Genomic DNA, 16,720 nt, shown 5'->3' on the forward strand with positions numbered 1-16,720 from the left:
CACAGACTCCGTAGACTGGACACTCCGCAGGGTATGGTGGTTTTGATTGGGAACACGACTTCCCACATGAAAAGATGTGAGAAAATAATGAGAAGATTCTGATCTCTCTGACAGAGTTTGGCGGCTCCGTTCTGGCTCGCCATCATCAAATGGCATCTGCTCTCATTCTCGTGCCAGATCAACTTGGCCCTCGGCTCTGAGCGGGAAAACCCATCATTTGGCAGCGGGACGCCCTTGATGGTGCAACAGTGATGTCTCAAGCTGCTTTCTCTATGGTTGCTTGTCTGAAGAATTCGCCTTTTCTGCGTTCGTCCAAACTAGAGAGAAAACAAAGGCTTTTTTTTACTCATCTGCCTATTAGATTCCCACTCATGGCCACGAGTGACAGTCACATGTCGTTTGATTTCGGGTTTTGATTTCTCCCTTTTTGTTTCCCCAAAGAATCGTCCAGCCGCAAGGTCACCATCATGTGGTTATTGTTCAAAGAATGGAGCTCAAATCTAGTTGCGAGTCTGGTTATTGAATGTGTTCCGAAACTTTTCAAGCATTCGCATGCCCTGCAGAGATTGTTTGCGACATTAAAAATGATGGTTTTTCTCCCATCTGCTACTGCAATTACAGTACTGGCATTACTGCACAGATGTCTGTCCACCAAGTCCATTTATTGAACAATGAGAAAACAACATGACATTTTCCTCTGGCGAACACGGCTAAGCCCTCCAGCGGAGCAGCATCAGTGCATTGTGGAGTCTGAGTACCGAGGTACAGGGAGGGAAATCATTTCACCTACACTTTAATTGATGCTTAGGCGCCCGTGGGTTTGGTTCATTCAATACTGCGGCTGATCAAATGCTAGGTTTTGTCCAGGGAGAGAGCATGCAGAGACGGCTACGAGGAGACCTCGGTGGTGCTGAATAGTGTTGTGATTTGATTGTAAGGTGAAAAAGGATATCCTCGTCTCATGCACAAAGAAACGACAGCTTGTTGCTTGTAATTGTACAGAGGAAATGTCACTGGTAATCAGCAGTAGCGCTGAAATATTTCTCATTTTCAGCTTTTCAGGAAATACCAGGGCTTTGATTTGGAAAATTATATATATATATGCATATTAGGATATTTCCTCGGGTTTCATTGTTGTTATTGATTTTGGCGTGTTCACTGGGTGGTTTGTAAGGCACTTTATCACAAATGTGGAGAAATTTTGTTCCTATGCCAAAATATTTATTCTTTTTTTAATATACAATTTTAAAAAGTTTTTTGTGTTCATTTTGGTGGTTGTGTCTTATGTCTTACATTTGTTTCACTATATATATGCACCTTATTGGTTATTGGGTAATATATAAGTTTTTAGTTTATTGATTTAATTCTCGGTTTAATTTAAATGTTTATTGGTTGATATGAAATATTTAAAGTTGCATGCTCATTTCTGCATGCTTTTTTTTGCATTTTAGATTTACCATTAGCTCTTACTAAAATTAACAAGTTTAATAATTAAAAGTTAAATTTAATAATCAATAATAATAAACACTTTTATTAAGTATTATGCTATGATTCCTAAATTCACTTGTAATTTAATTTACTTTTACACAAAATAGCATTGAATTTTATATCAGGGATTTATTGGTTAACAGCCATAACATCACAATATTTAATAGCTTTTCTGATATCAGTAATCCCCCTTTTTTTAATTGAATAACATTCACTGATGAATTGTGCACTAGAAGAACAGGGGTAAAAAAGTAAATAGGTTTTTGATGTCATGTGGGATCAATTCAAATAGAAAGAAAAACAATGTGATTCATGCATTTGAAATATTTGAAGGTTTGCTCTGCACTTATTGCAGCTTTTCTAGAAAACAACTCATCCAGAAACAGTAATCATATTTTGTACGAACCCTTGGCGCTCTCAATATGTGTCTGTAAAAAGATGACCTAGATCCTGTCAGACACCCAGGGGATCGACTGAGTCATTCATCTGGAAGTGCACTCCTGTAATGTCGTCTCAGGAGGAATAAAGGTGCTACTCCAGTAAGAGGAAAAATCCAGGAATCCAGTGTTCAGTGTGTCCAGAGTCACTTGTATTGGCTTTTATTTTCCCAAACTGTGGAGATGATTTGCTGAGACATTGGTGTTAAAAATGGTAAAACCATTCGGGCCTGAAACTGTGGGGCTGTTTTTAAAGTTGATAATGAAATGCAACATATAATGACATGTTTTACCTCAAGATTTTCCAATATTCTGAGTAAAATGAGTGAAACGATAGCAGTCTGGAGCAGATGTGTAATTTAGCCATGCAGTCGTTTGAGTTAAATCAGTAAAGGGAGGAATGACTAACTAGGGGAAGCAGATCGCTCTCTTTCTCCTTAATGCTCTGTTTGAGGACTAGTTTTGGGGAAGTCGTGAGGACACAGTGGAGGTGGAATAAACGGGACCGGTCGGGGGTCTAGACAGATTAATGAGGAGAAGAGTCCCCTTCCACACACTGGTCAGAGCAATAAAGGGTGTTTTACTGTTGTAATGAACCATGATCTCTCACAGAGCTGTGGATAGTGTCTCTGTGTTAATAATAATAATAATAATTTCTCAGTCTCAGTGGCTTCATGGGTAGAAATATGAGTGTGGAAATGGCCAAAGGAGAATTTGATTGTGCACAGGTGACTTCTTCATAGCTCAGGGTACATCACTTTCTCAGATAAGGATCCTTGTAACAGTTCTTTCTCCTAAAATGAACATAGACACGAACGATTCAATAGCTGATGTACATTAAGAGTATTCAACTACAAAATGAATGTGGATAGCAGATCGGATTATTTGGTTTTAAGAACTTGAATGAACATATTGACTTTAGATTGCCGATCTACCAAATCTTAGATATTAAAGATATTATACAAATATTTCATACAAATGAGACCATTGTTGACAGAGTACAGAGTACAAAAGCAATAAACAAAAGTAATTTATTTATTTATTTACTTTCATACTGAACATCCCTTTTTGAGGGATTTTAGAAGTTTTTGCTTTCATAATGAACATTTTTTATTATTATTATATTTTTGCAAGGAATTGATCTTTGATTTTTTTTTTTAATTTAAAAAGTATTTTCTTTCATATTTAACATTGAAGAATTTGAGAAATATTTGCTTTTACGTTGAACCTCCCATTTTATTTGTATTTTATTTTATGAAGAATTAGATGAGATTGATTTGCTTTCATACCATGTCTGTTGTTGCTGTCTAGGAGAAGCAAGTGAGATATTGAAAAGATGTCATTTATGATTAGTCTTTCCCATGGGTTATTCCAAAGTTAATTTTCTCATCTGTGCATCATATTCGGTACATTTACAACTGATGCATTTGTCGCCATGGTTCCATCTAATCTAACATATTAAATTAGCCTACCTGTCCATCAGAAGCTTCATGTCCATCATCTAAAGATGGTTTGCCTGTGCAATAATGATTTAATGGCTACATTAGGAGGTAACCCAGATTTTCATTTCTGACTCAAACCCAAACCACATAAAGACAGGCCAAGCACAGTCCTGCGGTCAGATGAATTTACGCCTCAGTGACAGGAGCGCTCGTTCAAATGCATGCTTCAGTGCCGTTTTACAACTCACAATATGCCAGCACAGCGTTGCCCTTGTTTTTCAGAATGGCATTGCTACAAGCAGTTACACTGGATTCCTCCTGGAAATCTGACTGTCTATTTAACTATTGAGTTGCCAGTTCTCAGGGCTACAGAATGTGAATAAAATATTTACACATTTGTGGCGAAAAATTTAAATCTAAACTTGCTATGGACAGGAAAGTTTTATATTCATCAATTTGTGATTTTATGACATTGATTTGGTGAGGAGATGTTAGTAAGATTTACCTTTAGAGTGTTGACAGTGTTTGAGATGTCTGATTCTCAAACAAATGAATCTTATGAGCTAGTTCTTTTTAATGAATCAGTCTTAAACTTACAATATTATCTTTTGAATTGGTCTAACAACTGATTCATAACTGAACTGGGAGTTATTTTTGCTCATATCTGATTTGATATGTATGTGACAGGTTTAATTACCAACTCCTCTTTAAGCAGCTTAGATTGCCGGGGGAAAAAATACATTTCATTAACTGAAATAGTGTTAATATACCAAATTTATAAATAACATGTTGAAACTACCATTTTATTTTATTTGGAAGAATTTAAGTATTATTTGCTTCCATGTTGAACCTCCTATTTTATCATTTTATTTTAGCATTTAAAAAAATAAAAATAAAATAACTTAAATTGTGTTAATATACTAAAATCAAAACCTTAAGCTCAAAAACCTAAAATTATGCAACATTAATTAAATAACATTAGATGTAAACCCTAATAAATATAACTGACCAGCTAAGAAACTATTTTTTATGTTTTAAATGTTTTATTTATTAAAAAATAAAACATCAGCTGTCAATGTATGTGAATGTCAATGTGTTTTTTCACTGTAAATTATAAGATGACTTGTTCTTTTGCACTTCCAAAAACTACATTTAACTGTATTTTGCTGTAAAATTACATGAAATGTCTCCTTAGATCTATTACAGTTTTTGATGTAAAAACTAATCAGCAGGTTTTACTGTAGCATTTTTAGTATTTTACTGTTAAAATTAGAATTATTTCTATTGTAGGGTTGAATTTAAAGGAGAACTTTGCTTTTGAACAACCACTTATATTGAGAGAGTCTATTATTTGACAACTTATTCATTTGGTTCCTAAATGTTTCATTTTTGGCGCCAGTGACTCTCATTTTATTATCTGGAGCCAGTGGTTGATTGAATGCACTGTAACTGACCTTGTACGGCGGCCCGTCTGGCCCTGGCGGTTGCGAAATGGAGATGTTCCCCTCAAGACGGATGGCGCTACCTCACACGCGTATCGCCCCAATACAATATTCCTGCTTGTCAAGCTGAAAATCGTATGACTAAACTAAGACAAATGGGTTCCATGGACACGAAGACAGCTTAATATTCGGCAAAGCTGAAAATTACATGACAGGAAGGGCCATTTGTCATTGGCTTTTGGCTTCACGGTATGTGTGGACATAGATAAAGATGCATATTACTTTGACGGCCACATTAGACTGGAAAGGAGCGAGCTGTGAATGATGCATCAGTAATGTTGTTAGTGCCGGTGTCATGTAATTTTCCTTCATTTGCTCGTACACTTTTCATTACATGAGTAAACAGTTGACGTGGCTCCAAAATGCACATAAATCTGAGGGAGGGAGTGATAGTATATTTTTAGAAAGCCTACCAGCAGTAAATGCCTGCCGTTCCACGTCCCATTTAGACGAAGCAATAAAGACGACCTTTTGTTTTCATTGTACACGTCGCTATGACCAGCGCCAGAGATGTCTTTGACTACAAGAAGCTCTTTCTTTAGTTATGTAGAAGCAAAAACAATGTTCGAAACAATGGCTCTAGTGTTTGTCTAAAAAAGCCATAACAAAACACAACTGCCAACTATCAGTTAAATGTGTTTAGTAGTTGTGCTAGTGTTCGTTCAGCTGGCTCACAATTACGTGAAAAGAAACTTAGCCTGGTGAGAAGGATCAAACTGTGATTTTTATCGAGGCTACATGGTCATTTTGTTGCTCTTTAGATGTGTTGGGTTTGTTCCCTCCTGCTTGCTAGCAGGCTCTAGCTGTTATCAAAATCTTTAGCGATCTGTAAAAACAGCATTTTGCTTTAGTTCGAAGTCAACAAAATGAAGTCAAAATGTTCTTGTGATGACCTTCCTTTATTTACTACAAACAGCAGGCTAACTACTGTAAACATTACTGGGAACAAGCCCGGATGAGGCACACATGAACGTTAGTGCTTTTGCTAAGCTATCTCTCTCTTACTACTGATTTAACCTGTGCATTTTTGATTGCTTTATGTTCAGTGGTTGCTCTTTCATAACTCAGGAGACTTAATAGGGTTTTGGGTGATGTTTTATGCATCTGCGTTTCTCCTCAAATGTCTTTTTATGATAATACTTTGGTCTTTTTTAAAGGTTAAAGCTATAAACTTTAAAATATGAAAAATATATGTGCTAAATAGATAACTTACTTTGAATGTTTGAGTTTATATTGAGATAACTGACTTGATTTCTGAGATGTGTGATGACGTGTAGTATTTTTATATATTATATACATTTTTTGGATTAAGATAATTTTATTTTGGAAGATTTTAAAGAGAGTTTACCCTGAGGTCATTGATTTAATTTCAGACTTCTGAAACTAGGATATGTGCGATTACTATATTATATTATATTATATTTATTATATTTGTGGATTAAGATGACTGTGTCTTGGAAACATTTAATAGGTTAATTAGATTTTTGTTATATTGAGACATCACACACTTTTAAAACTATAGGAGATGTGACTATTGTCTAATATATTTTATTATTAATATCTGAATTAAAAATATATAATATTATGTTTTACTATAATATATATATATATACATATATATATATATATACATATATATATATATATATATATATATTAGGGGTGCCCCCGAATAGTCGATGATTCGATGCTTCGATAGGAGGAGCCTGATTCGACTCCCAATCTCACAGTCGAATATTCGCGGGGTGTTATGATCATGCCTTTTTAGATAAATGAGGGTGCTCAAATGTTTGCTTTCACATAAAACTACCAGTTTTCTCCCAATAAGTTAATATACAGCCTATTAAATAATTCTACAAATAACAATCAAAGAAAAGATAGAAGCTTCAAATAAATATTTTAACGTGCTTGAATAAATCCAACATAATCCCTATAGATGTAAATTTCACTTTCCATAAAATTTCCCGACAGAAGATTTTGGCGGCAGGGATTTAAATCTTTAACACGACTCAAACTGACACAGGCAGAGTGAAAGACTGGATTTTTATGATCAGGTAGGGTACAAGTGATTTCAAAACATTTCAGCCAGTTTCGTGTAGCTTATATATTATTTATCTCTTATAAGATGCATTTGGTTGAGTTACGCTGCAGTTAAATGCTTCATTGTAGTTCTACGGTGATCAGCCTATCAGCGAACAATGTAGAATATTAATAACTATGACTGGGACTGTCAAATACATAATTATAATGAGAACACTATTATAATGAAACGCTGTGATTTTTTTAGAGTTTAGTTGGCGTGTTTCTGCACGTTGTTACACGAAGAGCGCGTCCACAAGAGTTCGTTCAGAGACACGTTCATGTGCCTTCGGGGGAATTCGTGCAGATAGCTTATAAGTCGTTATATTTACGTTATGTTGTATAAATAACGAAGCTTACTCTATATGACATAAATGATGAGTTAAATCCCATTGATTAAAAACCTGCTATCAAAAGCTTCATTCTGGTCATCTTCAGCACGTGCAGCTCAAAACAGAAATGCCGAACATTATTAACAACTGTCCTGTACATAACGTTATAACGTTACTATTGTAAAAAATGTTGTGAATTCTTAGGGTTTCGGTGACGTTTAATGTTAACTATCTTTTAATCAAACATTACAAATATTATTTACCCCGTTTGTATCTGTGAGGCGTCCGATACACATCTTCCCTGTGTATTAAAGTCAGTAATTATGACTGACTTGACTCTTGGTAATGTATTTTGCCCCGCCCCCGAAACATATGATTCGACACTCGGCAAGATTCGAAAATTCCGATTCGGCTATGAAAATCCTTAGTCGATGACACCCCTGTCAGTACCTGGATGGGAGACCTCCTGGGAAAACTAGGTTGCTGCTGGAAGAGGTGTTAGTGAGGCCAGCAGGGGGTGCTCACCCTGCGGTCTGGGTGGGTCCTAGCGCCCCAGTATAGTGATGGGGACACTATACTGTAAAAAAGCACCGTCCTTCGGATGAGACGTTAAAACGAGGTCCTGACTCTCTGTGGTCATAAAAAATCCCAGGATGTCCTTCGAAAAAGAGTAGGGGTGTAACCCCGGTATCCTGGCCAAATTTGCCCATTGGCCTCTGACCATCATGGCCTCCTAACCATCCCCATATCTACTGATTGGCTTCATCATTCTGTCTCCTCTCCACCAGTAAGCTGGTGTGTGGTGGGCGTTCTGGCGCAATATGGCTGCCGTCGCATCATCCAGGTGGGTGCTGCACACTGGTGGTGGACGAGGAGATACCTCCCTTACTATGTAAAGCGCTGTGAGTGCCTAGAAAAGCGCTATATAAATGTAATGAATTATTATTATTATTAATAATATTTTATATTATTATTATTATATTGTATTATACTATATTATATTAATCATATTAATTTTGTGGATTTAGGAAATTTGTGCATTTAGGAAAATGTTCAATGACTTTCGACTTCTGCAACTATTAGAGGCATGCAAATGCTGTATATTATACAAGTTATATACTCTATATTTATTTGATACAATTTGTCCATGACAGGCTTACTAGCTCAAAAACACACTTTCCTAACCCTGAAATACCCTAGTATCATCTTTTGGGGGAAAAAAAAAGTTTATCTAGTTTTCTTGTTAATTATATTGTTGTTTGTATGTAATATTAACGCTGTCTCACGTAGCCAGATCTTCAGACTGATGGCAGAAGGTCTGGGAACCTTAGCTGCTTTGAATGGCCAAGGCCCGCCCAAGAGGCCATATGACTGACAGGTAAAGCAACCAATCACGTTTCGTTTTGGTGCTGCGCAATGCTTACAGATGTGAAAATGTCCCCACGGTAACTATGCCGCAAACTTAAAAATATATTTCATATATTTTTGAAAATACAGCTTGTAGGCTAATTGATGCTGATAAGCAATCATTGTCACAGTTGTAAACATGACAGCTTTCTTCCTCCATGAGGGGGTTTGGCGCCAAGGCATCTTTGTTTTCTGGTGGAACGTTAAAGAACACGACACACGTCTCCTGGAAATCCTGCAGAATTCAGCCAATCAGATGACAACAATTTTCAAACTCCTGAAGTGTTTCCAATTTTGAGTATGTCATTACTGGACGGAGTCTATATAAAAAACAGCACAGAAAATAAAGTTAAACAGCTGAATGATTAGCCACCCGTGAAATGGGGTTTTCTGTGCAGGATTTAACACGTCAGTGTATGCTGCGTTGAAGGAACCGGTCCCATGCTGGTTTGCTAGAGGCTGCACAGAAGTTATGACCCATAAATGGCCCCAATGAGCGATGATTTATAGAAATAAAAGTGTGTTGACAGACTAACCACCTCAGAGCTGCTGGGTGACTGGCTCTGTTTGCACTGTGGGTGGCACATCCTCACCCTGATATTCACTGAGATAAGACTGATCTGTGAACAGTTTGTTTTTCTTTAAAATGCCAAAATGAAAGGATTGAACAGAGTAAGTTGTCCGTAAATGACCACAAATAGACACATGCAACACATGGGTGATTTTACAGTGACTAGCTTGTAGTGTTTGTGTATTATTATAGGTCTCATGTGTCACCCCTTCATGAAATGAGTCATCCCACAAAACCAGGGGTTACTTTAAATAACTTGCAAGAATGCAAAAAAATGACTTTCAGATGCAGAGAAATTGGGTCATTATTGAAATCATATATTAAATTTAAAGCCTTGTCAAAACTACAGGTTCAAAGATGTGGGATGCGATCAAATTCCATGTTCCAAGCTAAAGCCAAATCTTGATTAACAATTTGTCTAAGCTAGGCTAAACCTTTGTGACTAGCTGTTCACCATGTGTCATGGCTGTTCTGAGTGTTGCTATGCAGTTGCTAGACTTTTATGAGTGTTTTTATTGTGTTGCTATGCGGTTTCTGTGCTTTTCTGAGTGTTTTTATTGTGTTGCTATGCGGTTTCTGTGCTTTTCTGAGTGTTTTTATTGTGTTGCTATGCAGTTTCTAGGCTGTTCTCAGTGTTGTTTGTGTTGCTATGCAGTTGCTAGGCTGTTCTCAGTGTTGTTTGTGTTGCTATGCAGTTGCTAGGCTGTTCTGAAAATTTTTAGTGTTGCTATGCGGTTGCTGTGCGTTTCTGAGTGTTTTTATTGTGTTGCTATGCAGTTGCTGTGCTGTTCTGAATTTTTGTGTTATGCAGTTGCTAGACTGTTCTGAGTGTTTTTTTTTGTCTTGCTATGCAGTCGCTAGGCTGTTCTGAGTGTTTTTGTGTTGCTATGCAGTTGCTAGGCTGTTCTGAGTGTTTTTTTGTGTTGCTATGCAGTTGCTAGGCTGTTCTGAGTGTTTTTGTGTTGCTATGCAGTTGCTAGGCTGTTCTGAGTGTTTTTTTGTGTTGCTATGCAGTTGCTAGGCTGTTGCTAGACTGTTCAAAGTGGTTTTTAGTCTGTTGCTGAGCAGTTGTTAGGATATTTTAAATGGTTCTAGGTTTTTTTTTTGAGTTTTGTGTGTTTGTTTCTATATCGCTTCAGTTTTGATGTTTATTGCGTTGCTATGCAGTTTCTAGGGTATTCTTCCTGGTTTGAGTGCATTAAATACATTTTTTGTCTATTTTGTTATTGTGAAGGTATTAAGGTGTTTTAGTGTGTTGCTAGGCAGTTGCTGAGGTGGTTAGATGTTGTTTATTAAGTCTATTTATTTGATCATTTCTTTTATTTGAAGGACGGTTGCATTTGTCTGCAACAATAGCAGCACTGACAATCTACAGACAGACATGTTAAGCTTATATATGTATATATATAGGCTATATAAATATACAGTGCCCTCCAAAAGTATTGGAACAGTAAAGACAAAATTGCTCTGTTGGCTGTGGGGTCAAGACATTTATAAATATGATTAAAAGATAAATATGAGACAAAACTACAGAATGTCACATTTTATTATTGGGTGATTCAACACATAGATGTTTTACCAGCTAAGAAGATCAGCACTTTTAGAGTTTCATCCCTCTATCTGATGTGAGCATAAGTATTAGAACAGTTGCCTCACAGGTCTTTCTAAGCGATCAGCTGTGTCCTGTTGCATTAATTCTTCAGATATTAAAAGCAGGGAATGTGTCGTATCAGTTATATCCATTACTTCTGTATCCTGAATCTTGCATTCGATGATGACACACACAAACCAGGATGAAGATGAGTGAGCTGACTTTGAGAGAAAAGCAAGCCATTTGGATGCTAAAATAAAAGAGGAAGTCAATTAGAGCTATAGCAAAAATAAAGGGCATGGAGAAATAAAGAGTTTGGAAACCACCAGCAACCAACAACAACCTGATCAGCTGAAAAAACAACAGTAGTTGATGACAGACAAATAAAAAAAGCTGTGGAAATGAATCCTAAAAGACGTGTCTGTAAAATCACCAACAACTTCCAGAAAACTGGGGTGATGCTCTGACAATATACTGTCCTCAGGAGACTTTGACACAGAATTACAGATGCTACACAGCAAGATGCAAACCTCTGACCAGCACCAAAAATAGAAAGGCAAGATTAGAGTTTGCAAAAAAGCACAAAGGTCAGCCAGAAGAGTTTTGGAACTGTGTTTATGGACCGATGAGACACAGATGAACCTTTATCTAAGTGATGGGAAAGCAAAAAATGTGGAGAATAAAAGGGAACTGCAATTATCCCAAGCATACAGCCTCATCTGTAAAGCATGGTGGAGGTGGTGTCATGGCATGGGCATGCATGGCTGTCTCTGCAACAGGCCCTCTCAACTTTACTGATGACTTAATGTATGATGACAGTAGCAGAATGAATTTGGAAGGGTACAAAACCATCTTGCCTACCAATATTCAAGAAAATGCCACCAGATTCTTTGAGAAGTGCTTCATATTGCATCAGGACAATGACCCAAAACACCCTGCCAGTTCAGTCAAGGAATTTATAAGTGCAAAGAAATGGAAAGTCTTAGATTGCCCAAGTCAATCTCCAGATTTAAATCTGATTGAACATGAATTTCACCAGCTGGAGAGGAGAGTAAAGGCAGAAACTCCCCAAAACAAGCAACAATTGGAATTGACTGCATTAAAGTCTAGGAAATGTATTTCAAAGGATGAGACAAAGAGTCTGGTGATGTCTATGGGTCACAGACTCACTGCTGTGATTGTGCGACAGGGATCTGCAACTAAATAATAGCTTTTAATCTTTTATATCTGCCTTATGTTCAACTGTCCCAATACTTATGCGCACATCAATGAGTGGGATGAACTCTAAAAGTGCTGTTCTTTTTATTTGGTAAAACATGTATGTGTTGAAACGGCCAATAATAAAATGTGACATTCTGCAGTTTTGTCTCATGTTCATCTTTTAATCATATTTGCAAATGTCTTGACTCCACAGCCAAAAGAGCAATTTTGTCTTTACTGTTCCTATACTTATGGAGGGCACTGTATATATACAGCCAGAGATAAAATACACAGTAAACAATAAGTTACGTTTGCCCATAGTAATTAAAATACACTGAACGCACAGCCTTTGTCTCTCTCTGTGCCATATGCCATGTAATAAAGAACTGTTAAATTATGATGGTCTAATTATTTGTCTAGTTAGCAGGCCATTAATCTCCTGTAATCACTCACAGATTGATAGTGATGTCATCAGCGCTCTGAAACCATACTCAATCAATAATATAAGTTATTTCTAGTAAATCAATAAGTGCCCTATAGAGACTTTAAACAACAAAATTAGTCTGTGCAGATCAATAGTGTATCTCTCTTTTTCTCTCACTCTTTCTCTCAGTGACTATTCAGGGTGCATGTTATAAAGAGGGAGAGGGTTGAAACTCCCAAAAGGCGGCAAAACAGAAGGTTTTGTATATTTTTACTGTTTTCAATCTGCAGCTGTTAAAATCAGTAAATTATTTAGCATTTTATAATTTATATATATATATATAATATTTACAAGTATAGTATCAAAATGATCACTGATTATATAGTTGTGCTTGGTGCACCAAAATACAACAAACTTAAAATTAAAATCTCCACCCTGAAAGTCGTTATATAATTTGCACATGGCCTGTATTACTACAATAGAGCATGTGTCTCTCTGTGAATGTAATTAGCTGAATGTTAATTACTCATTATTTCAATTGCACATGACTTTAAGTACTTAAGCTTACATATCAACATGCAATTAGCTGATTAGGGCAAACAAGGGCTGGGTAGTGTGAGGAAATGTACCACATGATATTCAGAGTTTAGATGCTTATCTTTGGTCTTTGAGCAAAATTGCACCTTACCATATTAATATAGAAATGTATATGTGCTCACAAGCACTATTGGTGCAACAATATTTAACAATGGTTCATTCAATCAGAAACAGAGCAATACATTTTTTAAAACTTGTTTAATGTTGATACTTTTACTTAATTGTATAAAGTGATTTATTAATTTGTTATGAATCATTGTTTGTTATGAATAATGTTAAGTTTTGATTTGCATCCCTCAAGTTCCAAATAATTAGTGGTTGATTAGTTTATAATATATATATATATATATATATATATATATATATATATATATATATATATATATATATATATATATATATATATATATATACACACATATATATATATACACACACACACACACATATATATATATATATATATATATATATACACACATATATATATATATATACATATATATACATATATATACATATATATACATATATACATATATATATATATACACATATATATACACATATATATACATATATATATATACATACATATATACATATATATATATACATACATATACACATATACATATATATACACACACACACAATAGATAGATAGATTGATAGATATTTATACATAGATATAATTTATATTACATTCCAAATAAAAAGTAAAAAAAAAGTAAAAGTTAAAATAGTTCATGACAATCTGCAATGTGTTATTTGTAAAACTGCAAAAATATCTACGTTGTAATTAAATAAATTGACTCATACTGTGATTAAGATTTTGGTCATTCCTCCCATCCATGTTGCAAACTCGTGAAAGTTTCGGACATAAGTTCATTGACAACATCCGGCATTTTGTTTTGTGCAATGAATCCGTCGGTGGTGTGAATGTTACTGAGAAGCGCTCGCTAGCGGTGTGAACAGAGGTTATTCGTTCACAGGACCGTGAGCACTGATGCCAGTGAGGGGAGAGATAGCGAGAGGGCAGATGGTGAAGAGGTTGAACAGAGAGCTGCGCGCCGCCCCGGGCCTGTACCCTGGTGTCCATGTTGGGTCGACCTCATTCTCATCTTCCTGTCACCATTAAAGCACAGCAGCTCTTTTTACTAACAAAAACTGTGCATAATACAGGGCGGCGTTTGTGCATATTCATTCTCCCCATGTGTTATTTCTGTAGACAGGGAATTTTGTGTCATTTCCATTTCAAAGCCGGAGAAGAAAGGCAGAGCACTTCTTTATAATCACAGGGCTCTGAAATTGTATCCCAGCTTGAATACAATCAACGGCGAAATTCTTGAAAGAGCTTTTGTTGTCTCTCGATACTTTGCTCCCTTACACCGAGGCATTAACATCACCAGATCCAAGCACATGATATATGATATGTTTTGCTTAGGACATTTTTGCACGTCACTGCAGCCGTCACTATATGCCAGGCACCATTTATCTCTAACGAGCAATAAAACCTCTCATTTAATGCTGCTCTCCTTGGCCCAATTGTGCAATTATCTTCAGTCGCCTTCTCAAAGTACGGCTTCACAGCCGAGGAAGGAAATTAACTGAGTTAGAAGACCAACAAACCTCAATTGCTCCTCCGGAATACACAATTTAGCTTTGAGAGGAAATGCTGGCTGTCTAGACTGAGGTGATAATATCTGTCATATTCTCATCCTAAGGAACTCATAAACGTACATAATGCCGTTGTCTTCACCACATCTCAGGTTTGTCCTCATATTCTCTCTGTCTATTAAATGATTGTTATCTTCCACACATGGAATAAAGTTTGTGGAGCAAATTATGAGGAGACGGACTGGTCAGCATGAGTAACTAATAAAAATAACCATTTCTATTATTGCTACTGGTTTTCCAATTATAGCAAGGAACACACACATATAAAGACCTCTTTATGTCTCAATTGTTTTGTTTTAGATGAAAAAGAGACTGCTATTGATTTTTTTTCTCTATGGCACTCATGTGACCATTGAGTTGTGCTCAAACTGTGCTCGAATTTGTCAAGTTACGGTCAAACTCGATACCTAAACTTACCTTACTAACAAATAAGCAGCTAATTAGCAGTTTATTATGGCAAAAGTTGTAATTAATGGTTTGTTGATGGCAAGATTTGGACCTTAAAAAAGGGACCATAAACTCAAATGTTTCTCATTCAGTTCTGCAAAGACCTAGATAACATTGTGCTCTTATGCATCAAAAATCATTATATTTGTGAATTTTATTTCAAATTGAATTTCTCCACAAGCATTTTAGAGAAAGAGTTGCTGCTTAATGCATGTACTGTGGATTTCTCATGAGCAACATGTAGCCAAAGTTGTTTTAATATTTTATTAAAAGTAACCTTCCCTCAAGCAAACATAAAGATGATTTGCATCTTTCCACATGCCCTCACTGGATCATGATCACATGAGCTTTTCAAAACCTTCTACTCTGAAAAGTTGCGCAAGTTGCTTGTGAATTCATGCTTTCTCTGTTGACTCTTTTCAGTGGAAAGAGTCAACTTTTTGTTGCTCGTTCTGTGGGAAACCATCACATGCTGTTGCTTTCAAGATCCGGAAACACAGAACACTTATCGGCAGACAACTTTTTACTCTTACAAAGAGCCCAAAACAGCCTTGATAGGCTTTGTTTTTAAGAGTGCGGCCACAGCCAGTGGGCTGTTTGACTTCAAGATGCATGACTCGTTTATTAATAGCTCCTTTCTGCACTAATGAGCCACTGTCAGCCACCTAGTGTGCCTTCACACTGGTCCTGCTGCACACTAATGTTATTGACCGACTCTATTTGTGCCTTCGAGTGGTGTGCCTACTGTCAGATAGGCTGCAATAAGCAGGCGTGTTATGTAAACATTGCAATGTGTCACTTTAAAGGACGCTCTCCGCAAACGTATAGTCCCGGCCGTGAATCATGTGTGCATCAAAACCCACGCCGCCGAACACACGTGACCCCAAAGCTGCATATATTGCGTCAGCGCGCGTCAGCATGTGGGTTTAGAAAGATGAGAGAAACCTGAATGGAAAGAACCTTTATGGCATTTTTCCACTGCTATAGCATGTAGATGTACACGGTTTCAGCTTCTAAATAACAACACGGTCAACATCATCTCAAGCATGTCATAAAGTCAATTCACAACAGTTCATGTCACAACACAGACACGGTTGCATACTCACAGGAGTGGCTGGAGTCTGCTGGAGGCAAACAGTAGAGTAGACCGTCTCTACTCTACTCTTCCTTCAGTGTGAAAGGGAGGAGAAAGAGGAGGAGGAGGGCGGCCTCCAGGTCTGGAGGCAGTCAGAGCACCGCCAGACAGATAATCCAAAACTGGATGTGTCTTATTTAGTCTGCAGCACGCATTGCATGTGTGCATGCAGTAGAGAGAGGCACAGGCGTTTGTCTCGCGTCCCTCTCTGCACTCCCTCCTACTTCTGCTCATGAGAGAGCCTTCTGACAGGAGGAGATGCGGGAAAACATAACAGAAAATAAAAAAATAAATAAACACATACAGGAAGCAAATGTGTCTCTCTGAAGGATTTTATAATCATGCTGGGTCTCCACCCCCACTTGGCTGTCTCTCCTCCCCTATTGTT

The 16,720-nt window shown here is 36.9% G+C and overlaps 1 protein-coding gene across 1 annotated transcript in view; it reads right to left on the bottom strand.

Moving 5' to 3' along the window:
* LOC306857006 (cyclin-dependent kinase 18-like) overlaps positions 1-16,700 on the bottom strand; it is a 72,587-nt gene extending 55,887 nt beyond the window's left edge. The window contains exon 1 of the mRNA XM_079396619.1: positions 16,304-16,700. The gene's annotated coding sequence lies outside the window, so the exon portion shown is untranslated. The remainder of the gene's footprint in view (positions 1-16,303) is intronic.
* Between the last annotated feature and the right edge of the window lie 20 nt (positions 16,701-16,720).

This window comes from Barbus barbus, assembly GCF_936440315.1.
Source record: "Barbus barbus genome assembly, chromosome: 37".
NCBI classification, from domain to species: domain Eukaryota; kingdom Metazoa; phylum Chordata; class Actinopteri; order Cypriniformes; family Cyprinidae; genus Barbus; species Barbus barbus.